The 26,856-nt window shown below is 36.8% G+C and overlaps 1 protein-coding gene across 1 annotated transcript in view; it reads left to right on the top strand.

Annotated features, from left to right (window-relative positions):
• Positions 1-26,856, top strand: part of LRFN5 (leucine rich repeat and fibronectin type III domain containing 5) — a 263,104-nt gene that overhangs the window by 107,898 nt on the left and 128,350 nt on the right. Inside the window, exon 2 of the mRNA XM_065872092.1 lies at positions 17,922-18,096. The gene's annotated coding sequence lies outside the window, so the exon portion shown is untranslated. The remainder of the gene's footprint in view (positions 1-17,921; positions 18,097-26,856) is intronic.

Genomic DNA, 26,856 nt, shown 5'->3' with positions numbered 1-26,856 from the left:
TACATGATCTCATTTAATTCTCATGTAAAATAGATGAGATCATTGGTGCTTAGGTAAAATGACTTTTCCCATAATCATAAAGCTTGTAAGTGATGGAGTCATAATTTTCAAATGCTGTTCTTTTTGTAGCACAATGCTTATACAGGCTTGGCATCAGACAGATCTGTACTAAGTTCCATTTTGCCTCTGCCACCATCCTATTCTAAAAATCTCATGTGTGTCATGGACTAAGGAAAACATCTCCTAATTGGTTTATCTTCCTCCACATTAGCCATCATTAGCCAGAATAATTTTTTAAATTGTTATAAGTTATTATAAATTATTATTATAAGTTATGTCAATTTGATCACGTAACACATTCTTAATTTGTTTCCCTCTTAGTCTCAGTTATTTGAGCTAAATTTAGAAGATAAGAAGTTAGCTAGGCAAAGAAGAGGGATAAGGATATTCCATGTTGAAGAAGCATCCTATGCAGAGGCCTCACATATCCAAAAGGCGAGTTGGTTTGAGGATTTGTAAATATAATTAGAGATTTTAAAGTTGTCTTCAAAGGGATATGGTTAATATGCATACAGCTTAGGGCATGAAGAATGGTGGGAGACAGATGCTTATGGGACTGTATGCCATATTAGAATTGTACATGTGACACACAATTTGATTTGCATTTTATAGAGATAATCTTTATGGTGGTGGTGAAATGAAAATATGGAGGATATGTTGTCTTGTGATAAGACAGGAACATGGATTCCATTTATGAGGCTGTTGTATTAATGCAGGTGAGAGAGTGAAATATTGAATTACAATAAAGGTAGTGAGGAATGAGTGCCAGCAGAACTAGGATATTAAGATTATGAGTCAAGAAAACCATATTGAAGATTGTAAGTCAAGAGAACCTTATTGATAAGATGAGAAAATTTTCATCCTAATTTTGAGTGTTCACTACCAGTAAATTATTACATTAATTAAGAAGTGGCAGGTTGGGAAACCAACATATATTTGAATAAAACGGTCTCAAAAATGGTAACTTCAAGCCAACATCAGTATGAATACATGCACATTTTGAAACTATGTCTCTAACTTTCATTTCCATATTAAAATATATTTTCTGTTCAGCTTATCCAGTTTTGATATGTTGAGATAAATTTAAACATATATTGAGCTTAGCTATAAAATAAATTAGAAAAAGTGTGCATCAGTGATTTACCAATTTGACTCCTATGAATTAAATTTCCAGTTTATTTCTTATTACTCACATCCTTTCTAGGGCTATCAATTCCCTTCTTTTTTTTTTCTTTTGCGGTATGCGGGCCTCTCACTGTTGTGGCCTCTCCCGTTGCGGAGCACAGGCTCCGGACACGCAGGCTCAGCGGCCATGGCTCACAGGCCCAGCTGCTCCGCGGCATGTGGGATCTTCCCGGACCGGGCACGAACCCGTGTCCCCCGCATCGGCAGGCGGACTCTCAACAACTGCGCCACCAGGAAGCCCCTTCCCTTCTTCTTTGACACGACTTGGTTGAAGTTTCTTGTGCCTGTGTAACTTTTTATATAAATCAGACAAACAGAGTTGAATGGAAAGAGACTTATAAGGAGTCAGAGATTCTCTACTACAGATAGTGGCATGGCCTAGTGCAAATGACTGTTTACATCTGGGTCTAGGAAATGACATCAGATAACAGTGCTACCTGCCTCTTTAAGACTGTTTTGAAGGCCAACCTAAATAATGTGTAGAAAAGCTTTGAAAATAATAAAGTACACAAATAAAATATTAAACTTGGCTTTTATTTTACTCTGAGCTCAGTTACACCTAGGCAGGACCATCAGGCTAACGCATGCAGTCACTAAAGAAGAAAATCAAATTGTGCTCTTGCTCAGAGACTTAGAGTTCAGAGTTCATAGAAAATAGTAAATTAATAGTAAAATTCAAATGCACATATTTTTAGAGTTATAAAGGAAGTTACAGTTCCCTTGGTCAAATGTGAAAATCACAGACTAGAACATATTGAAAAAATAAAACTGTACCTCCCCAATACACATCTGTGTTTGAGCAGAAACATATTGCTTCTTGATAGTCCTAAGGAATGAGGTAAAATTTCTCATTTATATTCAGTCTTAAGTATATATCCCCTTATAAATTTAGTGATGATACCTACATGTATTTATCTCATCACTTTGAAAGAGACCTCTCTCCAAGCAGAGCTGCACTCTGAGGGCGCAGGAAAATCAGTTTGCCTTTGAAGAAGGGCCGGCGTAAACCTGGTTGCCTTGTTAGAGGCAGTCCTGTAAGGACAGTAATACTTGGAAGTATCCTCATGACCATCCCCTCCAACCTTAAATCCCACACAAGAATGTCATCTTGGGGAATTCCCTGGCTGTCCAGTGGTTATGACTTGGTGCTGTCCCTGCTGGGGCCCGGGGTTTGATCCCTGGTCGGGAACTAAGATCCTGCAATCCTACAAGCCATGTGGGGGGGGCAGGGGGAGGTGTGGGGGGAGAATGTCATCTTTGATATCCATATAGGATGAACTTCTCAGCAAACAATGAACTCACTGCCTCCAGGGCAGCCCATCCTCGTGTTAATTGCATGTTCTTAATGTAGCTCTTATCCTTCACTTCAAATCATGTTCTCTGGCATTAACACCCCCTTCTCCCACCCCTTACAAAGGATATTTGAAGATATCTTCCCTCTATCTTACCTCTTTCCCAAGATAAAATTCCAATTTTATTTTTCAACCATTTTTTATTTGCAGAGGTTTGGATTGGCCGTAGTTTCCTTGGGTATTTGTCTCCAGACTTTTCAGCAGAATTCAGAATGAGATGCACTGTGTTACAGATGTGGTTTGATAAGGACCAAATAATTCACTGCAACTATTAAACTTGTTCTGGATGTTCCTTTTCTATTAATGAATGCTGAGATTGCAGCCCTGAAACTGTTGACCCTTAGGATCATGGAGACAATTAATACCTTTAAGTGCATTTCATATAAACTGTCTTTAAAGATCTATCCCTCACCCTGCACTTTAATAGTTTAGTTTCTGAATCTAAGCATCTTTACCTTTGGCTCTATTATATTTCATTTTGATGGTCTTGGCTCATCCATTAAACCTATGGAGTCATTTTTAAATCCCAGTTTTGTGTCAGTCATGGATTCACAGATTTAATAAGCACCATTTCTTATGTACTTTTGCAAGTCAGTGTCAAAATGCTGAACAAGAAAAGACCAAGGACAGCAGGGTTACTCTCTAATGAAATTATGTATCTGAAAGTGCTTTGCAAACACTATTTTATATTCATCTTTGGTTCTGTGTCCTTCTTTCTGTCTTTTATACATGCTACTTTATAATCTGACCTTATGTGGAATTCCTCCTGTACAGTCTTCATGGTTTCTTTAACTTTCTTTCCAATTACCTCTTTATCATCACATCATTTCTAATTGCATCATTTGGATTTTACTTTTAGGATTTTCTTCGCTTTTTGAGTCATCTTTTCTCTTAGAAACTTTCACAAGAGGTAACTTCTCTGAGTTTTTTGGTATATGATTTTCCTTTATTTGCAGTTGAAAAAATTTTAATTTGTATTTCTTGAGTATCTGTTTTATGTATCTGAGTGTGCTTGATGCTGCTGGGCATGCAGTTACCCATATGATGTTTCTGGACCTCAAAAAGCTTGTAAGACAATAGGAGAGCTAAGGCACATGATGTACCACTAGGGGTACATCATAAGTGTGATACCTCTCACTCCATTCTCTTAGTTCTTCCCTGTAGTTGTAAATGTGGCTTTAAGTCTTTCCCACCCACCCGCTCAAAGGAAGTACTCCTCATGCTTCTAGATATTTTCTGTACCCATATTGCCTATTAGCATGTTTGCAGTGGTTCCAACTTCCAATCTCCAGGTGGTCCTTGGTTTTTCTGAGATTGCTCCAAAATCTTCTTTTAAGCCACTGTGAATCTAATTTAAAATTGCTCAACAGTTGCCCAGGATTTCCAGCCTCCTATTCAACTCATTGACTTTCGTCTAGTATATATGCTATAATGTTCTTATTGTGACCATTATAAAGCATGCTCAATCTGTCTACATATGTTTTTATTTATACAGTGTTCTCATATATACTCATGAGGGTGTGCATATTAGAAATATCTACTTTATCCATATATGCATAAAGTAGATATTTCTAATATACTGTGCATATATACTATGTAGGTATTTCTAATACACTGTATATCTAGTATGCCTGTGTGTGAGTTGAATTTACTTAGACCATAAATTCACTTCTTTGGATTTATAAATTTCAAGTAGATTTATTTTTTAATATAGTTTATTTAGCATTTTGAATAGAGCTTAAAGTAATGAATTAAAAACAAAGAAACAGCCACTACCACAACAAAAACACAGAATGATTCCTCTCCATACACGCAGAATTTCCTCCCACTCTTTTAAACCACCTCACATTTCCCAAGCACCAGAAATCCATATTTTCTTTTATTTTTTGGCTAATACAGGTAAGAGCAGCTAGAGAGACTCTGTTCAACCTCAGCCCAGCAAGGCACACAGCAGTTGGATAAATTACCATATACACATTAGTGGTGCAAGACCTAATTCTTGTCCCTTACAGTAATGCCACTGATGTGCTCTGGTACCCAACACAAGCAACAATGCTGTACTTTCATTGACTAATGGATTTAAGTTTTTTTTTTTCTAGTTTTCCTGAAGACACTGTATTCAAGATGTAGTTTAATAAGGACTGAATAATTTACTGAAATTGTTAAATTGGTGTTCTAGATATTCCTTTTCTATTAATGAATGCTGAGATTGCAGCCTGATACTGTTGCCTCATAAGGGTTATTCCAAGACACATGATGTACCATTATGTAGATTCACATGCAGTTGTGAGAAATAATACAGAGAGATCCCTACGTACCCTATACCTAGTTTCTCCCAGTGATACATCTTGCATAACTGTAGTATAAAATCTAATAGCTCAACCAAGAAATTGACATTGCTCTAATCCACTGACCTTATTCAGATTTTACCAAGTATACATATACTTGTGTGTGTTTATATTTAGTTTTCTAAATTTTTTATCACATATGTAGGCACGTATGAACACAGTCAAAACACAAAACGGTTCTATCACCATAATACCTCCTGCTACGCATTTGTACCCACAGCTGCCTCCCTCCCCCATCCCTAACTCCTATCGATTATATTTAATTTTAAAAGAAGTGTACTCATGTATTACTTGTATAATGAGTATTAATAAGCATATGGGACATGCACTTTCTCATCTGCGTATTAAAAAATAATCTGGTTTCTACAGATTTCTACATGAGTCAGAATTTGAAGAGAGTACATGTATAATATATACATGTTTTGAAATTCTGTTAAAATGTGCTTTAAAAAATTTTATGTTCAGAGGATGTGTACAGTATTATGCTTTCTTTATGAACTCATTTCTGATTGCACCTGCAAGAGGTGAGGTTGTAGAGGAAAGAAAAGAATGAAAGGAGAGAAAGAGAAGTGTGTGTGGAGGGGAAGAAGAGGTGAAAGAACGGAGGGAGGAAAAGTAGGGGGAGGATGAGAACCTGCATATATAGAATGTCTAAGTAAACTGGTGCATCACTGAACAAAATGGTCAGAGATCAGATGGAGACAAAGCACCAATGCCAGTATGGACTAATGTTAAAAACTTGATATCTCAACCTGATATGAAACTCTGTTGGTACTCTGAAGAAAGAAGTGGAAAGAGGGCAGAATCAGGTAAAAATAGGTTGAAATGTAGAGGGTTTTGTTTTATATAAAATATAAAGCCTTTTTTTTTTTTTTGCAAGTTATAGTATTTGGGCACTTGCACTCCTCACATCCACAAGTATGTGCATATGTGTAATACACAAATAACAGTCAAAATGATGCTATGATGTAGGGATTATTATAACCACTTTAAAACTAAGAGACAAAAGTTTTAAGTAAATCAAGAGTCACAGAAGACAGGCAGGCAGGGAAGTAATGGAAGGAGGGAGGGAAGGAGAAAGGGAGGGAAGGAATGGGGGAACAGGAAAGAAGAAAGGAGTGAAGGAGGAAAGAATGAAACACTGTATGTAGATACATATAGTTCAACACTGTATTAATAAGAACTTACCGATATTCTCTTAATTGAAAAAGATCATTACCAAGATGACACACTGACATGAAGATTATGTGACCATAGTATCTGTCTGCTGACTTTTCGCTAATCACTAAGAGCAACAAGAATGTTGCATTTTATTTTTCCCTGTGTCCAAGGGAACAGAGCAGGACTGACATTTATATTGTCAGAACAGACCGTGATCTAGGACAGGAAGAAGTAAAAGGACAATTCTCTCACTTCACCAAGGGATAAGATGTGCCACTCAAAGTTGTCTTTAGGAAAAAAAAAAATGTTTCCTGAACTTTGAAATTCAAGGAAATTTCAAGGAAACTCTTAGCAGAGAAAGTTTATCTTGTGAAGGATTTATACATTGAAGTATTTTTTGTTACTATTTTGGTTCTGTCATGTAAGAAAATATTAGTTATGCAAGGAAAAATACTTCATTAGCTCTATAATCTTCATTGGGCCTTATTTTACATTTATTTTATTTATTTTTGTATAAGACTTTTGCAAACAAAATCTAGTAAATAAACTTTAAGATTAAAGTCAAATTGGGATAATGCATTTGGTTTCTTCACTAAATCAGTTATTAGTTTAGTATCTGCTGTTTATCATGAAAAATCCATTATACTAAATTATCATTATTAAATTTAGGGAAGGACTCAGTTCCTTAAAAAAAAAAGCAAAGCCAACAACCACCTCTACCCACCCTCTGCCCCTTCCAAAAATGCCCTTCACCTTGGGTTGTATCTTATTGAAATACAGCATCACTTGAAGTTATTTTCTTGAGTTGTTAACAGGAAATTGCAAATGCAGTAATAAAATTTTTAGGTCACCAGGATTTATGTTTTATATTACTGCTGAACTCTTGCAATTAGAGGAAAGGAATGATTAGTTGTTCTCATTTACCATGTGACATTTACATTAAGGAATAAATGCTCTAGTGGTGCATTAATTTATTTATCATATGATCCTGGATGTGTATAATAATTGGTAAACATTTTCCTATAGCTAAGTACATGATATGACACTTTTATCCAATAACACAAATGCATTTCCATATTCAATCAGTGTCTCTAATTTAATTTTTAAATTAGGTTTAGCAGTGCTGGTGATGAGGCAAGCTTGCTTTAGTGATAGTATTTATCTGAATCCTTCTGAATATTTATGCATTTAAAAAACTCATTTATGTGAAGTGATTTCCAGTTTTTTTTGTTTTTTTTGCGGTACGCGGGCCTCTCACTGTTGTGGACTTTCCCGTTGCGGAGCACAGGCTCTGGACACGCAGGCTCAGCGGCCATGGCTCACGGGCCCAGCCGCTCAGCAGCATGTGGGATCTTCCCGGACCGGGACATGAACCCAGGGACTCTCAACCACTGCGCCATCAGGGAAGCCCTAGAATTGCTTCTAAGATGTTTTATTTCAACATACTGTCATGAAGAAAAGGAAATCTTTATGAGATCACACGGGAAAATTGCTTTATTAGAATCCCAATCTAAAATCTCTTGTTTTCGGCATTGTTCTTGCCAAACATAATACATGGACCAAAAAAAAGAAATAGCAACTTTTTTGGGGTTTGTTTACTATAGAATCTATAATGGTTTTCTGAAATCCTCACTTACGTTATGAGATATAAGAGCATTGATTTGGAGTGAGATGGCCCCGGTGAAACCTCCAGATTTGCCAGGTACTAACTCTATCCCTGCTTTATTTTGTATAGCATTGTATATGAATATATATTTATCTCATTTGATTCCTGAGAGAATTGACTTGGATAACACATTTATTTTAGTAGCTAACACATCGTAATTTCTTAATAAAAGATAGTATAACCAAAGAAAAATGTTACCATTAATAAATTATGTAACCATACATATAAAGAACTTTCTCTGGGGAATTTCAATTAGATGGGATTGTATTAGTTTCTATGCTTTTCATGTTAAAATGAAGACAGAAATGCCCTTGATCATCGATCCTTTTTTTCCCTTTTGGTTAGCATAATAATTGGAAGTACTTATAATTTGCTATCCTAATGCACTAATATAAAGCATAATTATAAATTCACATTTATTCTTGCTGTAGTAGTAAATACTACCTCGTTACTACAGAGAAGGGAAAATAATCAGAGTTTCAAAAACAATGAAGTTTCTTTGGCTTAAACATTTTAGTTCTAAGAACTTATTATACTTATACCAGGAACTTAATATATTATTCAATCACACATGTGCATAGATACATGGATGTTGGTTATACCATTTTTTTTTTTTTTTGACTTAGAACAACAGAAATTTATTTTTTCACAGTTCTAGAGACCAGAACTCTGAAATCAAGGTGTCAGCAGGACCATACTCCCTCTGAAGCTGCTAGGGAAGGATCTGCTCCAGGCCTCTCTCCTAGGTTCTGGTCGTTCCCTGGCTGGAGCAGTATAACTCAGATCCTCATAAGGCATCCTTCTGATACATGTGTTTGTCTCTTCACATGGTGTTCTTTTTTTTTTTTTTTTTTTTTTTTAAACATCTTTATTGGGGTATAATTGCTTTACAATGGTGTGTTAGTTTCTGCTTTACAACAAAGTGAATCAGCTATACATATACATATGTTCCCATATGTCTTCCCTCTTGCGTCTCCCTCCCTCCCACTCTCCCCATCCCACCCTTCCAGGCTGTCACAAAGCACCGAGCTAATATCCCTGTGCCTTGCGGCTGCTTCCCCCCAGCTATCTACCTTACTACGTTTGTTAGTGTGTATATGTCCATGACTCTCTCTCGCCCTGTCAAAACTCACCCTTCCCCCTCCCCATATCCTTAAGTCCGTTCTCCAGTAGGTCTGCGTCTTTATTCCTATCTTACCCCTAGGTTCTTCATGACATTTTTTTCCCTTAAATTCCATATATATGTGTTAGCATACGGTATTTGTCTTTTTCTTTCTGACTTACTTCACTCTGTATGACAGATTCTAGGTCTATCCATCTCATTACAAATATCTCAATTTCATTTCTTTTTAAGGCTGAGTAATATTCCATTGTGTATATGTGCCACATCTTCTTTATCCATTCATCCGATGATGGGCGCTTAGGTTGTTTCCATGTCCTGGCTATTGTAAATAGAGCTGCAATGAACATTTTGGTACATGACTCTCTTTGGATTTTGGTTTTCTCAGGGTATATGCCAAGTAGTGGGATTGCTGGGTCATATGGTAATTCTATTTGTAGTTTTTTAACGAACCTCCATACTGTTCTCCACAGTGGCTGAACCAATTCACATTCCCACCAGCAGTGCAAGAGTGTCCCCTTTTCTCCACACCCTCTCCAGCATTTATTGTTTCTAGATTTTTTGATGATGGCCATTCTGACTGGTGTGAGATGATATCTCATTGTAGTTTTGATTTGTATTTCTCTAATGATTAATGATGTTGAGCATTCTTTCATGTGTTTGTTGGCATTCTGTATATCTTCTTTGGAGAAATGTCTATTTAGGTCTTCTGCCCATTTTTGGATGGGGTTGTTTGTTTTTTTGTTATTGAGCTGCATGAGCTGCTTGTAAATTTTGGAGATTAATCCTTTGTCAGTTGCTTCATTTGCAAATGTTTTCTCCCATTCTGAGGGTTGTCTTTTGGTCTTGGCTATGGTTTCCTTTGCTGTGCAAAAGCTTTGAAGTTTCATTAGGTCCCATTTGTTTATTTTTGTTTTTATTTCCATTACTCTAGGAGGTGGGTCAGAAAGGATCTTGCTGTGATTTATGTCATAGAGTGTTCTTCCTATGTTTTCTTCTAAGAGTTTGATAGTTTCTGGCCTTACATTTAGGTCTTTAATCCATTTTGAGCTTATTTTTGTATATGGTGTTAGGGAGTGATCTAATCTCATACTTTTACATGTACCTGTCCAGTTTTCCCAGCACCATTTATTGAAGAGGCTGTCCTTTCTCCACTGTACATTCCTGCCTCCTTTATCAAAGATAAGGTGTCCATATGTGCGTGGGTTTATCTCTGGGCTTTCTATCCTGTTCCACTGATCTATCTTTCTGTTTTTGTGCCAGTACCATACTGTCTTGATTACTGTTGCTTTGTAATATAGTCTGAAGTCAGGGAGCCTTATTCCTCCAGCTCCTTTTTTCGTTCTCAAGATTGCTTTGGCTATTCGGGGTCTTTTGTGTTTCCATACAAATTGTGAAATTTTTTGTTCTAGTTCTGTGAAAAATGCCAGAGGTAGTTTGATAGGGATTGCATTGAATCTGTAGATTGCTTTGGGTAGTAGAGTCATTTTCACAATGTTGATTCTTCCCATCCAAGAACATGGTATATCTCTCCATCTATTTGTATCATCTTTAATTTCTTTCATCAGTGTCTTATAATTTTCTGCATACAGGTCTTTCGTATCCTTAGGTAGGTTTATTCCTAGATATTTTATTCTTTTTGTTGCAATGGTAAATGGGAGTGTTTTCTTGATTTCACTTTCAGATTTTTCATCATTAGTATATAGGAATGCCAGAGATTTCTGTGCATTAATTTTGTATCCTGCTACTTTACCAAATTCATTGATTAGCTCTAGTAGTTTTCTGGTAGCATCTTTAGGATTCTCTATGTATAGTATCATGTCATCTGCAAACAGTGACAGCTTTACTTCTTCTTTTCCGATTTGGATTCCTTTTATTTCCTTTTCTTCTCTGATTGCTGTGGCTAAAACTTCCAAAACTATGTTGAATAAGAGTGGTGAGAGTGGGCAACCTTGTCTTGTTCCTGATCTTAGTGGAAATGCTTTCAGTTTTTCACCATTGAGGATGATGTTTGCTGTGGGCTTGTCATATATGGCTTTTATTATGTTTAGGAAAGTTCCCTCTATGCCTACTTTCTGGAGGGTTTTTATCATAAATGGGTGTTGAATTTTGTCGAAAGCTTTCTCTGCATCTATTGAGATGATCATATGGTTTTTCTCCTTCAATTTGTTAATATGGTTTATCACATTGATAGATTTGCGTATATTGAAGAATCCTTGCATTCCTGGAATAAACCCCACTTGATCATGGTGTATGATCCTTTTAATGTGCTGTTGGATTCTGTTTGCTAGTATTTTGTTGAGGATTTTTGCATCTATGTTCATCAGTGATATTGGCCTGTAGTTTTCTTTCTTTGTGACATCCTTGTCTGGTTTTGGTATCAAGGTGATGGTGGCTTCGTAGAAGGAATTTGGGAGTGTTCCTCCCTCTGCTATATTTTGGAAGAGTTTGAGAAGGATAGGTGTTAGCTCTTCTCTAAACGTTTGATAGAATTCACCTGTGAAGCCATCTGGTCCTGGGCTTTTGTTTGTTGGAAGGTTTTTAATCACAGTTTCAATTTCAGTGCTTGTGATTGGTCTGTTCATATTTTCTATTTCTTCCTGATTCAGTCTTGGCAGGTTGTGCATTTCTAAGAATTTGTCCATTTCTTCCAGATTGTCCATTTTATTGGCATAGAGTTGCTTGTAGTAATCTCTCATGATTTTTTTTATTTCTGCAGTGTCAGTTGTTACTTCTCCTTTTTCATTTCTAATTCTATTGATTTGAGTCTTCTCCCTTTTTTTCTTGATGAGTCTGGCTAGTGGTTTATCTATTTTGTTTATCTTCTCAAAGAACCAGCTTTTAGTTTTATTGATCTTTGCTATTGTTTCCTTCCTTTCTTTTTCATTTATTTCTGATCTGATTTTTATGATTTCTTTCCTTCTGCTAGCTTTGGGGTTTTTTTGTTCTTCTTTCTCTAATTGCTTGAGGTGCAAGGTTAGGTTGTTTATTCGAGATGTTTCCTGCTTCTTAAGGTGGGCTTGTATTGCTATAAACTTCCCCCTTAGAACTGCTTTTGCTGCATCCCATAGGTTTTGGGTCGTTGTGTCTCCATTGTCATTTGTTTCTAGGTATTTTTTTATTTCCTCTTTGATTTCTTCAGTGATCACTTCATTATTAAGTAGTGTATTGTTTAGCCTCCATGTGTTTGTATTTTTTACAGATCTTTTCCTGTAATTGATATCTAGTCTCATGGCGTTGTGGTCGGAAAAGATACTTGATACAATTTCAGTTTTCTTAAATTTACCAAGGCTTGATTTGTGACCCAAGATATGATCTATCCTGGAGAATGTTCCATGAGCACTTGAGAAAAATGTGTATTCTGTTGTTTTTGGATGGAGTGTCCTATAAATATCAATTAAGTCCATCTTGTTTAATGTATCATTTAAAGCTTGTGTTTCCTTATTTATTTTCATTTTGGATGATCTGTCCATGGGTGAAAGTGGGGTGTTAAAGTCCCCTACTATGAATGTGTTACTGTTGATCTCCCCTTTTATGGTTGTTAGTATTTGCCTTATGTATTGAGGTGCTCCTATGTTGGGTGCATAAATATTTACAATTGTTATATCTTCTTCTTGGATCGATCCCTTGATCATTATGTAGTGTCCTTCTTTGTCCCTTTTAATAGTCCTTATTTTAAAGTCTATTTTGTCTGATATGAGAATTGCTACTCCAGCTTTCTTTTGGTTTCCATTTGCATGGAATATCTTTTTCCATCCCCTTACTTTCAGTCTGTATGTGTCTCTAGTTCTGAAGTGGGTCTCTTGTAGACAGCATATATAAGGGTCTTGTTTTTGTATCCATTCAGCCAATCTGTGTCTTTTGGTGGGAGCATTTAGTCCATTTACATTTAAGGTAATTATTGATATGTATGTTCCTATTTCCATTTTATATATTGTTTTGGGTTCGCTACTATAGGTCATTTCCTTCTCTTGTGTTTCGTGTCTAGAGAAGTTCCTTTAGCATTTGTTGTAAAGCTGGTTTGGTGGTGCTGAACTCTCTCAGCTTTTGCTTCTCTGTAAAGGTTTTAATTTCTCCATCAAATGTGAATGAGATCCTTGCTGGGTAGAGTAGTCTTGGTTTCAGGCTATTCTCCTTCATCACTTTCAGTATGTCCTGCCACTCCCTTCTGGCTTGTAGGGTTTCTGCTGAGAGATCAGCTGTTAACCTTATGGGGATTCCCTTGTGTGTTATTTGTTGTTTTTCCCTTGCTGCTTTTAATATGCTTTCTTTGTATTTAATTTTTGACAGTTTGATTAATATGTGTCTTGGCGTGTTTCTCCTTGTATTTATCCTGTATGGGACCCTCTGTGCTTCCTGGACTTGATTAACTATTTCCTTTCCCATATTAGGGAAGTTTTCAACTATAATCTCTTCAAATATTTTCTCAGTCCCTTTCTTTCTTTCTTCTTCTTCTGGAACCCCTATAATTCGAATGTTGGTGCGTTTCATGTTGTCCTAGAGGTCTCTGAGACTGTCCTCAGTTCTTTTCATTCTTTTTTCTTTATTCTGCTCTGCAGTAGTTATTTCCACTACTTTATCTTCCAGGTCACTTATCCGTTCTTCTGCCTCAGTTATTCTGCTATTGATCCTATCTAGAGTGATTTTAATTTCATTTATTGCATTGTTCATCGTTGCTTGTTTCATCTTTAGTTCTTGTAGGTCCTTGTTAACTGTTTCTTGCATTTTGTCCATTCTACTTCCAAGATTTCGGATCATCCTTACTATCATTATTCTGAATTCTTTTTCAGGTAGATTGCCTATTTCCTCTTCATTTGTTAGGTCTGGTGGGTTTTTATCTTGCTCCTTCATCTGCTGTGTGTTTTTCTGTCTTCTCATTTTGCTTATCTTACTGTGTTTGGGGTCTCCTTTTTGCAGGCTGCACTTTCGTAGTTCCCGTTGTTTTTGATGTCTGTCTCCAGTGGCTAAGGTTGTTTCAGTGGGTTGTGTAGGCTTCCTGGTGGAGGGGACTAGTGCCTGTGTTGTGCTGGATGAGGCTGGATCTTGTCTCTCTAGTGGGCAGGTTCACGTCTGGTGGTGTGTTTTGGGGTGTCTGTGGCCTTATTATGATTTTAGGCAGCCTCTCTGCTAATGGGTGGGGTTGTGTTCCTGTTTTGCTAGTTGTTTGGCATAGGTTGTCCAGCACTGTGGCTTGCTGGTCGTTGAGTGAAGCTGGGTGCTGGTGTTAAGATGGAGGTCTCTGGGATATTTCCACCGTTTAATATTATGTGGAGCTGGGAGGTCTCTTGTTGACCAGTGTCCTGAAGTTGGCTCTCCTACCTCAGAGGCAGAGCCCTGACTCCTGGCTGGAGCACCAAGAGCCTTTCATCCACACAGCTCAGAATAAAAGGGAGAAAAAGTAGGGAGAATTAGTAGAAGTATGAGTAAAGAAAGAGGGAAAGGAGGAAAGGAAGGAAGGAAGAAAGAAGCAAAGAAGGAAAGAAAGGAGGGAGGGAGGGAGGGAGGAAGGAAGGAAGGAGGGAAAGAAGGAAAAAAAGACAGAAAGAAAGATGATACAGTAAAAATAAAATAAAGTATAATATAGTTATTGAATTAAAAAATATTTAGAAGAAAAAAAAAAAGGGACGGATAGAACCTTAGGACAAATGTTGGAAGCAAAGCTATACAGAGAAAATCTTACACAGAAGCATACACATACACCTTCACAAAAAGAGGTAAAGGGGGAAAAATCATAAATCCTGCTCCCTGAGACCACCTCCTCAATTTGGGGTGATTCGTTGTCTAAAGGAGGGAGGGAAGGAAGGAAAGAAAGAAAGAACGAAGGTAAAGTATAATAAAGTTATTACAATTAAACTTAATTATTAAGAAAAAGAATTTTTTAAAAAAAGTCATGGACGGATAGAGCCCTAGGACAAATGGTGGAAGCTAGAGTATACAGACTAGATGTCACACAGAAGCATACACGTACACATTCACAAAAAGAGGAAAAGGGAAAAAAATCATAGATCTCGCTCCTAAATTCCACCTCTTCAATTTGGGATCATTCCTTGTCTATTCAGGTATTCCACAGATGCAGGGTATATCAAGTTGATTGTGGAGCTTTAATCCGCTGCTTCTGTGGCTGCTGGGAGAGATTTCCCTTTCTCTTCTTTGTTCTCACAGCTCACAGGAGCTCAGCTTTGGATTTGGCCCTGCCTCTGCGTGTAGGTCGCTGGAGGGCGTCTGTTTTTTCGCTCAGACAGGACGGGGTTAAAGGAGCCGCTGATTCGGGGCCTCCAGCTCACTCAGGCCGGGGGTTGGGGGATGGGGGAAGGAGGGGCACTGCGTGCGGGGCGGGCCTGCGGCGGCAGAGGCAGCGTGACGTTGCGGCAGAGGCCGGCGTGACGTTGCACCAGCCTGAGGCCCGCCGTGCGTTGTCCCGGGGAAGTTGTCCCTGGATCCCGGGAACCTGGCAGTGGCGGGCTGCACAGGCTCCGCGGAAGAGGGGTGTGGAGAGTGACCTGTGCTCGCACACAGGCCCCTTGGTGGCGGCAGCAGCAGCCTTAGCGTCTCCCGCCCGTCTCTGGGGTCCGCGGTTTTAGCCGCGGCTCGCGCCCGTCTCTGGGGTTTGCGCTTTCAGCCGCGGCTCGCGCCCGTCTCGGGGGCTCGCGCCCTCAGCCGCGGCTCGCGCCCGTCTCTGGGGTTCGCGCTTTTAGCCGCGGCTCGCGCCCGTCTCTGGAGTTCCTTTAAGCAGCGCTCTTAAACCCCTCTCCTCGCGCACCAGGAAACAAAGAGGGAAGAAAAAGTCTCTTGCCTCTTCGGCCGGTGCAGGCTTTTCCCCGAACTCCCTCCCGGCTAGTCGTGGTGCACTAACCCCTTCAGGCTATGTTCAAGCCGCCAACCCCCGTCCTCTCCCTGAGCTCCGTCCAAAACCAAAACCCGAGCCTCAGCTCGCAGCCCCGCCCGCCCCGGTGGGTGAGCAGCAAGCCTCTCGGGTTGGTGAGTGCTGGTCGGCACCGATCGTCTGTGCAGGAATCTCCCCGCTTTGCCCTCCGCACCCGTCGCTGTGCACTACTCCGCGGTCCCGAAACTCCCCCCTCTGCCTCCCGCAGTCTCCGCCCGCGGAGGGGCTTCCTAGTGTGTGGAAACTTTTCCTCCTTCACAGCTCCCTCCCACTGGTGCAGGTGCCGTCCTTATTCTTTTGTCTCTGTTTTTTCTTTTGCCCTACCCAGTTACGTGGGGAGTTTCTTGCCTTTTGGGAGGTCTGAGGTCTTCTGCCAGCCTTCAGTAGGAGTTCTGTAGGAGTTGTTCCACGTGTGGATGTATTTCTGGTGTATCCGTGGGGAGGAAGGCGATCTCCGCGTCTTACTCTTCCGCCATCTTCAAGGTCCCCCCCCATACCATTTTTATAATAGCAAAATCCTGGAAATGACAATTTTCAATTGGGACATATTATGAGCAGATTATGTTGTATTCATATGATAGATATTGACTGATGGAATGGATGGTGTTGATGATAGAAGGTAGAAATTGAATAATCACCATGATATATTAAATGAAAGGAATAGGACAAAACAGCATAGAAAATTCTTATGTATGTATAAAAATCTCCACATGCACACACACTTATATATTCATGAGATATTTCTGAGAGGATGTTCTGAAATGTGAAATTGGTTCTTTCTGAGGGGGATATATCTTGGTTTAAAGGGTGATTTACTTTTACTTTTGGATTTCTTATATTATTACCATGTATATATAAATGTAAATTTTAGTTTAAAATATTCATGGAAGGAAATAAATGAAAAGGCAGACAATAGCTATCTCAGATGTTTGGCATATGATTGATTTATATCTGTGGGGGGGTTGTGTCTGATTTATTCTATAATTTTATAATAACATCTTTCATGATAAATATAAATTTTAAAGATAAGATTGGTTCACAGATTCATAAAAATAACTTGAAATAAATAAAGTGTAATGTACTTTTATTCAAATTTACCATTTATCTGTGTATTGATTTTTAGCATTTCAGAATAAATTCCGTATTAATTTAGCAATAGTTTAACTTTCTTTTTGAATGAAGTCCTAATTATTGGGTATGTCAGGACAACGTAATCACCCTCTTAAATTCTGGCTTTATAAGACCATTCATACATCTTCACAAATGGAGATAGCAGTAACAATAAACGAAACCCGAGTCATCCTTGTGTCATCTTCTGTCTGTTTTTTATTCTTACCCTTTGGAATTGTATCACTCTTCATGTTTGCCTCTGCAGATAAAATAAGCCATAGCCAAAATAAAATCAAAATGCTTTTATTCATTTTAAGAACGTTTTTTAAAACAGCCTGTTTCTACATTAAAAATGACAGTGATTGAATATCAGTTGGTACTATTATATACATCTTAGGGGAAAGAAAGTTAAATATTGTGTCTGATAGAGCTAGGTAGATTATTATTTAAATTGACATGGAACCCTCAGAAAGGTAGAAATCAGCAATCTGCTGACTTGAAGTTAAAATATAAATGGCACGTCTGTATTTTTTCCCTCGACATATGGGTTGACATAAATGGATTTTCCCTATTTAAGAAAAAACAGGCAACATGACAAAACTATTAGCTCCATGAGGGCAAAACTAATGCGATTCATTCACTGCTGTATCCCCAGCGTCAGGTATCTGGTACTTAGTAGGTGATGATTAGTATTTTTTGACTTACACAATTTGTTTAACATTAGCCTACAAGTTTAATTGATTGAAATACAAAGAAAATTGAACTATGATGTATCTTTTGATTGTTTAAACTGTTTTCAATTATGAGATAAGAAGATTTCCAAAAATGAAAAGCAGACTGCTGTCATATCTATTGGAATCAGAGCATATTGCACATTCCACTGGAAAGCCTTATTATGCAAATCTATTTAAATTCTGTTTAGTGATATTCCTGATAGAGTTTGAAATCGATCACACAGTTAACAGCAACTATATTTTTCAAAGATACTTCATAAGCATATTTTGATATAATTTTTTTGTGCTTGTCTCCTTTGAAGAGTCCCTGTAACCATTCTGCCAGGTGTTGGGAAGATATGTAGTAGCTGAGCACCTTACTTCTGTCACCATCCTCAGAATCAACTTTGGAGATGCTTTCACCCTGTCCGTCTTCTGCAGCAGCCAGGCCGAGTGCTGACTCCTTCTCAACAGTGAGGAACTCTTCAGACTCCAGAAGTAAGTTGCTTGCATTCAGTTTGATCATTGGCCAGTGGGTTCGAAAACGCTTAGGGGAGGCTAAATAGAAATCTTGCAAATTAATATACAAGTTAAAAACCAGCATTATTCATCACTGATTATTTCGTTTATTTTTTGAGTCCTGTCTTTCTGGAAATACAAAGTCTGCCACACTGTATGTTGCTAACCTATATATTTATGGAATCTGCAGATTTTTTTTGAGATTATTTCACCTGTGTTATCATGACTCATATTTGCAGCCTTTAGGCATACACAAGGGAGAGATTAAAATAATAATTTTGCACATGAATAAACAGATTCAGAATGACCAAGTATTTTCTCAAAGTTGCTTGGCTAATGAGTTATGAAGATGGAATAAAATCCCTAGTTTTTTGATTCTTAAAAATCAAGTACTCTTTCCAGGCCTGTGATTTCTAGTGCTACATGGAGGGTAAGCGACTGGTGCTAGAAATAGCACTTTTCTTGATTGGTTGATTTACTGAATGATATGTTCTCTGTGTCATTGAAGGAGAGTTATGGCAGCCTATAAATATGCATATGGAAAAACTAAGGAAAAGGGAAATCACATGTATGATAATAAAATGAAAAAGAGGGACAGATTACAAATTATATAACATAATGTATCGTGTACTACCCAAAACCAAATTCCCAGCTACATGTTTATCTTTTGGCTTTCTAATTACTGGATAAATCAGGTAAACACATCAATTACATGACTATATTCTCAGGATTTAAAAAATAAAGACAATTTATTTGGAAAAGTTTAGACTTTCCTGGTCCATGTATAAGATTCTATAATTTTGCCATTTTTCTAGTTTATTTGGTTTAAATTTGACATGTTTATTTTTTTCCTTCTTCTCCCAAACACTTGATATAAGCATCCCTTGCTGCTGTTAAGGGTGTATTTGTATCACAAAGTGACCACACAGAAAATGATTTTGCGTGCATTTGTATAGGGAGCAGAAGTTTGATATAGCCTAGATTGTCTCTCAGTAATTGGGTGCTTGCCAATTGAAATTTCCTTGAAGGGAATGGGTAGGAGATACTTAATAAGCTTAGTTTTATTTTGCAATATATTGCAGCTTAAAATGCCAGCACAAACAGGTCTGTGTCCTTAAGGGAATATAGAGACTGTTGTTAAGAATTTATGAATCAGGGTGCTACGTTGTATAAGATTTAAAACAGGCAGCCAGTATATCGTTGCTAGTGTACTCAAAGTAATATAGAAGGACTACTTTTAAGACATAAACAAAAGGATATATTAGGTTATATTGAGGTTAATTCATTATAACTATAACTGTAGCATAAAATGATGAGTCTGAATATACAGAAGATAGATTACAAATCATTATTTTAGTGTAGGTTTTTTCTATGTATATTTTATTACTTTGTGCTCCTTTTGTACATGATTTATTCATTTCTCTTAAGAATTGCTTTCATGGCTTTTGTCCTTGAGCTTTTTATTAAATAAAACAACTTGAGGAAGACATTCTAAATTTTCCACCTTTTACTTTTCTTAAAGAAATTGAGGATCATCTCTGAGCCTGAGGTGATTTCAGGCTGAAGATGTGGAATGTATTGGGTTTATTTCTTAAAGGCAACATCACAAGAAATCCCAGAGAGTTTATCTGCCCAAACAATTAATTAGATAATTAACGATTTTTTGTTTTCCACAGATAAGGGAAACATTATTTATTTTTCTTTATCTAAATAAACATCTGACTTTATGAAAGCTGTTAGCCAAGGAGATATATTTACTGACATAGATTCCCTAGTGTAAATCACAAGACTTTGTGAATTCAACTACATTTTCATTTGCTAATAGCTATAATCAAGGCCAGAGGATTTAGTTAATTAACCTGGCAATAGAAGGCTAAACAGAAATAATTTATATATTGACAAGGACACTTCTGAGTTAATGCTTAATTCAATTTTTTAAATTACCAGTCCATTAGTCTGTAAAAGTAGAGCCTCCTTTTCCCTATTAATTTTTTTCTTTGGAGTAACATTAAGCTGAAAGTCTTGCATGGAATTAATCACGTTTAAAAAAGAGAAAGTAAATACATTCCTAATTAGGTTCCTCAAATTTCAAATAGCTCATTGAAAATTCATAGCACGTCCATTAAAATCCCTTTAAAAAACTAAATGGGGTACTGGGAACTTTCTTAGTGGAAGCAAAAAATATGAATGGAGAAGTAATAAAATAATGTGGGAATGGAATGCCTGTTTGTTATTAGTACAGGACAGTTGAGATGGTGGTGGTTGCTATGATGGTTATTTTTCTCATTGTGGCATCTTCAATTAGTCTTGGCCAGTAAGTAGTACTTCTGTCTGTTTCTGCTGTTCTTGTTTAGCTAAAGCACAGATAAATTTAAAGGAAAAACAGTAATATCTGAATAGGAAATGTGCATGCCTGTGTAAATATATAGGTATGTATATATTTATCTAAAGATTGTTTACTATACACATAACAGCAATGATAATAACTCTACAAGGCTAGTATGCCTTCTAAATATTAAGGTATCCTTAATGACATTAAATATATAATATTTAAAACACTTATTCTGAAAAAATTCCCCTACACTTAAGACTTGTAAGTTATCAACTCTGATAACATTTATTGACAGTGGCTTAGCCCCTCATCATAATAATGACCAACTTATAATCATTTGACACTTTCTAGTCCTTTTTAATAAACATTAATTTATTTGATTATTTGATTATTATATTATTTCTATGAGGTAGCTTTAAAAATTTGAATATGCTCTCAACCAGTTTTCTTTTATGCTTAATATCTTTAGGTATATATGTATATACTTGAAACCATTCCAGATTCTTGAGCCACAAAAACATAGATAGAGAATTAGTGTTATTGATAGGACAAAGTAATATGCTAAAGTGGTTACATGAATTAGGTTCAATAATCCTGACAGGTAGAGCAGAGAGTAAACGTTATATCATGCAGTGCTCATTTTAAAAGAAGGGAGAATAAAAAATTTCTCAAAGAAAGCAAACTTGCTAATGACTCTCACTTACGTACTTAGTGCCAGTTAATTCCAAATTGATACACCTAATCACCTAAGTGCCTTAATCTAACATGTTGCAAACTAAGCTCTTGGCCATCTCTACAAATACACTCTTTTGATGGATTTGAGCTCAGTAAATGACATCATCATGTACCAGAAAAACTATGAATCCTCTTTTCACCCCTCTCCTTTATTCCACAATTTGGTCACCTAATCTGGTCACATTTCCCTACCAAAATTTATTCTTGAATTCATCCACTTGTCTTCATTTGGGACCATCAGTACTCTGGTCCCAACTACCATAATTTCTCCCCTGGACTACTCCAGAGGCCTCCTGAATTATCTGCTTATGCCCACTGATGCATCTATTCTGTCTGCTCTCCATAGAGAGCTTTAAAAAATACAAAATTGAGATGACACACCTCTCCGAAGACCATTCCCCTTAGAACATTCAACAAGTTTCTTTTCCTGGCTTACCACACTCCCATAGGTTAGCACTTTTTTAAATCCCTCCAACTCATCTTTCCCTGCATTCTAGATGCAGAGGCCTTTCAGTTCCTCTTTCCTGTCATGTGACCTCCAACGAGGTCTTTGTACATGGCTGCTTCTCCCTAAGCAGATCACCACTCCCATCTCCTTTTTGCCTGGTATATCAACACAGTAGTTGCTTCTTGAAGGAAGCTTTTGTTGCTCCCCCTGATAAGATCATCCTTTTATTATTGGGTTGGCCAAAAAGTTCGTTTAGGTTTTTCTGTAACATCTTATGGAAAAACCCAAATGAACTTTTTGGCCAACCCAACTATATGGTCTCATAGCACCATATAACTGTAATTCATTAACATGTTATGTCTCTTTGTACAGTTGTCTGACTAATACTGATATCCCTTCCAGATGGAAAGCACTAGAAGGTCACAATCCATGTCCGTTTTGCTCAACATTGTGACCCCTTCTTTTCCTTTAGGCACTGTGAACACAGGCATAGAGTTCCCCCCCAATCCCCCACTGCCCCGTGTGTGTATGTGTGTGTGTGTGTGTGTGTGTGTGTGTGTGTGTGTTTTAAGAGAGAAAAATCCCTGAGATCCGAAAAAAAAAAATCACTGGAGTATCAGGGAGAGAAAATTATAACAGACAGGAACTGTTACTGGAAACTTAGTACTTAAATTTTGCCTTTCTGCCAACTTGGGTTTTTTGTTATTGTTATTTTGTTGTTTGCCTTTCTTTAGTGACTTATTGAGACAGTTTTCCTTACAACTGTTATGACATTTATTATAAAGTTCCTGAAACTCTGATTCACCTGACAAGAGCCAGACTTCTTTATTTCTAGAACTGATAGCATTGCAAGTAGTGGCATAAATTTATTTTACTTCTATACTAATAATGGTAAGTGTTAAATATGAATGTTCAAATGTTTAAATATGAGTGTTAAATCCAAGATATTGGTTGGTAAAATACAGGAAGCTTCTCTCTATCATGTAAAACATGAGCATTCTTTTGCTTTTATTTTAGAAAAGAAAGATTCCAAGGACATCAACTGGAACAAAATTTTTAAGTATCAACTATTAGATCTCTTCATTTGTTTTTGCATTTTTTTTGTCAGAGATTGACCCCAACTTACTGCATGCTCACCATTCACAGCAGGTGTCTGGATTTTCAGTGCCCTTATCCTGTCACCCTCTCCCCGTTTTAGCCTCAGCATCATTCTTCAATGTCTTGTTTTTTAATAAGTGATGGATCAAGACCCTGTCCTTGCTGTTATGAAGCAGGTACAAATGAATCCGACTGAAATTTTTGTCTAAAAATAATTATAAATCAGTAGGAGAGGTAAGAGTATTACAATGCAGAAAGAACTAGCAAAAGATAAATAGTGATGAAAAGCTACACATAGTCATGTTCAGTGTAAAAAGAGTTTACTTGCATCTGAGATTATGCCAATGTAATTCTTACCAGAAGTAGATTTTGTCTGGGCTTCAGAGATAGGTTTCAACCTTGGACTATTGTTAATGTGCTGATGTGTTGTCTCATTTAGGTAAAAATTCCAGAAGCTAGAGAGATGATGCAAGTTCTCCCCAAAGCCCTTAAGTACTGACACCAAAATTTAAAATGTCTTAGCTGGCAATATTTGATTTAGAAAAGCCTCTGCACTCTCTGCCTACTGTTAGTGTTGGCCCTGTGAGTTGCTAACACTACAGCTCTTACTGTGAGGAGTCCTGGGAAAAGGTCTGAATAAATGCTTTGCTTTAGGAGATAATGATTACTTTACATTTAGGGCCAGAAGAAACTGATGTCATGTGGAGAGTACTCCTGGCAACTGACATTAGATGCACGGCAACAGTCTTAATTGCAAAGCATTGGCTATGAAACCCATTGGAAAAAATCCAATTTGTATGGACCCAACCTTACCCAGTTTATTGTGATGAGCACCCTGTTCCACTGACTATGCAGTTCACCTCCCTTATAGCACTGTGCTCTGCACTAGGGTATTTTAACATATGTCAGATTTGGAATTCTCTGGGTAAACCGAGGCATCTCTCCATCAATATTCAACAGTGTGTGGGAGACTTTACAGAAAAGGAAAAAATTGGCAGTACAAAGACTTCTTTTAGCAAAAAATTCATGATTTACCATGGGAAGAAACTCACAGACTGTGAGAAAATGTGTATGCTATATTGGTCATAAACAGTAACTTAATATTGCTAATGACATAATATGAAGGGAGGAAATAGTGAAATGTATGCTTAGAACTACATGGAAGGATGTGTAAAACTCAGGGACTTCAGAGACATATCATTACCAGCTGAAAACATTAATAATATAAGAAAACCTAGAGACTTGATTTTGAAAACTGCTAACTTAGATAATACACTTAACTTAGATAATATGGTTTTGACACAAAAGTATTTGGTACCTAGAATGTTTAAGAGCATCAGTGGTGCTAAAGATATTTTATCACCTAGAGGGGATAAATAAAGCACACCATTGGGGATGCAGACAAGCAGGAGGTGATGTTTATGATAACCTCTTCCATCACCCCTGGTTACATATATAAAGCTGGATGGATGATGACTGTGACCTTGCAGGATGGTAGCTTGATCTCATTTGTTTAATTAATTAATGGACTATTAGGAATGTTAAAGGTATAACTAACTTGACATAAAACACATTTTCTGTGTATTTATATGGTAAAAGATCAGGCACATAAGATTTGGCAACTGAGGCGAAAGCTCTGTTGCTGAGGTAAAAGCAACTTTTGTTTTAAGCTGTCTGTTCTTCTCAATGTCGGGCAATTCTAAATCCATAATAAGAATCTGGCTTTCTTTTTGATCACTTGCATGCAAATATGGATTACTATGCTAAATCCTGAAGCCTTAACATACTGTTTAATATCTGGAAAACAAATTACCTTTTAATACCTGCTTACTTTTTTATGTCTTGAAGATAGAGTTCTGTTACAGGCAAATGAGTGCCTTTTAGATTATTTCAATACCTACCACAATAATGATTCTAACACAGAAATAATCCACAATTGAAAACATGCATTCATTATTTTTAAAGAGACAGAAAGATACACTTTTCTGTAATAAGAATTCTCTACTCAAAGGAGAGGACTGGAAAGGAAATTCTGACAAAACATTTTATATGTAATTTAATAAAATGTTTTCATTTTATCAGGGTTATATTTTGAAGCACTTTTCAATATTTCTTATATGCGTCTTGAAATGAAATGGTAGAATCTCAAAATTTTAGATCAGGTTTAATTAAAGGATGACTCTATATATAACAATTACAGTGATAATGAGCAGACCTATGTCATTCATGGATTTTATTGATGCAGTTATATGTAAATATCCTCAGTCTGGAAACTGGTATCCAGGAGTGAGTGACATAATAGTGAGCCTGGCAGACATCCAACATCTGAATCACTTCTTGGATTTGTCCTCTATTCATCCTAACATACAAGGAACTTTTATTAAAGGTATAGAGAGATTCTTTAAACCTCTTCAGCAATGCTCTGCTACATTTTATTGGTAGTTTCACAGTGGTATTCCTGATTTCTAGTACTTGGGGAGAAAATCCATATATATGACTCCTCATGCAGTTGTGCAAGGATATTTATGAAAAGAGATCTATACTGTTCCATTATGAAAAGTAATGATAAATAAGGAAGATATTTAAGAAAATGTCAAGTAAGAATCTAGCAATCATTAAGTCGAACTTATCCTTACCCAGTCTTGTTAGTATCCTTATCATTATTTTTGCCACATGATACCCATGTGACAGGTAATATTTTGTTCTCATATATTTCAAACCTCAGAAATTATCAAGTCTGTGCTCTAGACTCAGGCAGGTGTTTTTCTCAAATAGTTATTTTTTATGCTTTTGTTTCACAGGCTATTTCTTGAGTTACCTTCAGAAATGTCTAGATATTAAGAAAACAGTAACTGTAGTCTACCTACTCCAAATAAACCAAAAGACCACTTATTTATACATTTTGCAATGCACTTTTATGCAAGATACTCGTATGAGAAGTAGCAAATATAAGGGATTTACTTTAAAAATACACAGATCAGATACATTAAAAATAATAAGAATGACAATTCCAAGGCACCAGAAATCTTTATGAGGAATGGTTAGTTATAGAGATTTATATCTTATTTCTCTTTTTCGTATTTGATGTGTTTTGATATGCTGCAATTCCTTGCAAATTAGTAATCTTTGCTTAGGACGTATAGGAATTTTCACTTCACTAGAATGTAAATTAACCAGCATTTCATAATCATTCTGAATAAATAGAAGTTTACTAAAAAATTGAAAACAAGAATAAACCTCATAATATTTGATGAAATTTATACAAGTTATCTTGTATCACAAAAGCAACTATGTAATTTAATAATTTAAGTGATTCAAAAATTGTAAATTCCAGAGCATATAAAAGGATCTCATGCAAGTAAAACATAAAAACAGTATAAACATACAACTAAAAAAGTAGATATTCCATGTTCATGGAGGAGAGGACTCAATATTGTCAGGATGCCATTACTTGCCAACTTGATCTATAGATTCAATGCAATCCCAATCAAAATCCCAACAAGTTATTTTGTGGATATTCATAAACTGATTCTAACATTTATGTGGAGAGGCAAAAAACCTAGAATAACCAACATAATATTGAAGAAGAACAAAGTTGGAGGACTGATGATACCCAATTTCAAGTTTTACTGTAAAGCTTCAGTGATCAAGAAAGTGTAGTATTAGTGAAAGAATAGGCAAATAGGTCAGTGGACAGGCAAACAGAATAGAGAGCCCAGAAATAGACCCCCATAAGTATAGTCAACTGATCTTTGACAAAGGAGCAAAGGCAATACAATGGAGCAGACAGCCTCTTCAACAAATGGTGATGGAACAACTGGACATACACAAGCAAAAAAAAGAATCTAGACACAGACCTTACAACCTTCACAAAAGTTAACTCAAAATGGATCAGAGACCTAAATGTAATATACAATACTATAAATCCTAGAAGGTAATATAGGAGAAAACCTAGATAACACTAGGTATGGCGATGCCTTCTTATATACAACACCTAAGAAACAATCCACAAATGAAATAATTGATAAGCTGGGCTTCTTTAAAAATAAAAATAAAAAAAAAACTTCTCTTTGAAAGACAAAGTCAAGAGAATGAGAGCACCAGCTACAGACTGGGAGAAAATATT

Source organism: Phocoena phocoena, chromosome 2 (genome assembly GCF_963924675.1).
Source record: "Phocoena phocoena chromosome 2, mPhoPho1.1, whole genome shotgun sequence".
NCBI classification, from domain to species: domain Eukaryota; kingdom Metazoa; phylum Chordata; class Mammalia; order Artiodactyla; family Phocoenidae; genus Phocoena; species Phocoena phocoena.
The sequence above is the reverse complement of the archived record's forward strand: the minus strand, read 5'-3'. Positions and strand labels throughout refer to the sequence as shown.